Genomic DNA, 1,066 nt, shown 5'->3' with positions numbered 1-1,066 from the left:
GGGGGCTCTTCTGCTGGTGGCTTTGACTCAAGGACTTTCTGTTGGCTTTGCCACACTCTCTTCCTACTGCACTGCAGTCTAAAGTCTCCCATTCAAACTCAATTTGTTCCCTTTCTTCTTCACAGAGATCAGACCCTTATTGTACTCTGTCAGCTCTCTTGGACTCCTTCCCAGTTCTTTATCATTTTCCATCATAGGCACTTCCCCCAGTAAATCATTTGCATGTCCAATTTCATTTTGGCATTTGCTTCACCAGAGACCCTAGCTATCACCCAAACCTTTTGGTATCTTTAGAATTTCACAGGGGGAAAACTACTTAGAAGTCTCTCCATAGATTTTTAATTTAACACTTAAAAGCATCCTTTTAGTTTCTCAAATACTAATGGCATGCATAATCAGAAAATTTGTAAGCATTATCATGGTGATCACATGCTAATGTAGCACTAGGCAGCCCCATATTTTTATTTTCCTTCCCTTTACAGAGCTGTTGTTCTCCTAAAATAAATATTGGCAGTTCTGCCGATGGAGAGGAGTGCAGGGGAAACAGGCAATCAATATGGACTAAACAAAAGCTGAAATCTTCCCTAGAGGACTGAGAATAGGAAGATTGGCTTAAGTGTCATCTTCCTCCTTGAAATACAAGAATATATCTGCGGTAGGGGAGTGCCACATACAGGAAGAAAGAGTGGCATAGGAAGGAGATATTTTAGACTATTCAAGAGAGGAAAAGTAACATAAAAATTAAAAAGTTTTGAAGTTCAAGGAAAACTTTATTATCACTTTGGGAAAACCATATTGAAACTTCAATTTCTACCTCTGTAAAATAAAGATGTATTAGATGATCTCTAATGTCTTGATATAAAGTCTAGCTCTAACATTCTATGACTCATTCATTGATTTACTAAGTATTTACACAATGCCAGCTATATGCCTACTTTGTGCTAGGTACTAAGCTATAGGTCTCCTACAAGGAAGAAAGATAAGTAACCAACAATTGCAATATACTATGATAAATACTATAAAAAGGTATGCGTATGATATGGCGGGCTATAGAATAGAGGTATTT

The 1,066-nt window shown here is 37.3% G+C and overlaps 1 protein-coding gene across 1 annotated transcript in view; it reads left to right on the top strand.

The window, feature by feature from the left end:
* The window catches only part of LOC109395280 (contactin-5-like), a 1,255,350-nt gene that overhangs the window by 55,613 nt on the left and 1,198,671 nt on the right, over positions 1-1,066 (top strand). The gene's annotated exons all lie outside the window — the stretch shown is intronic.

The sequence above is a fragment of the Hipposideros armiger genome, unplaced genomic scaffold, assembly GCF_001890085.2.
Source record: "Hipposideros armiger isolate ML-2016 unplaced genomic scaffold, ASM189008v1 scaffold_462, whole genome shotgun sequence".
NCBI lineage: Eukaryota > Metazoa > Chordata > Mammalia > Chiroptera > Hipposideridae > Hipposideros > Hipposideros armiger.
Note: the sequence above shows the minus strand (reverse complement) of the source record. Positions and strands in the feature narration are given on the sequence as shown.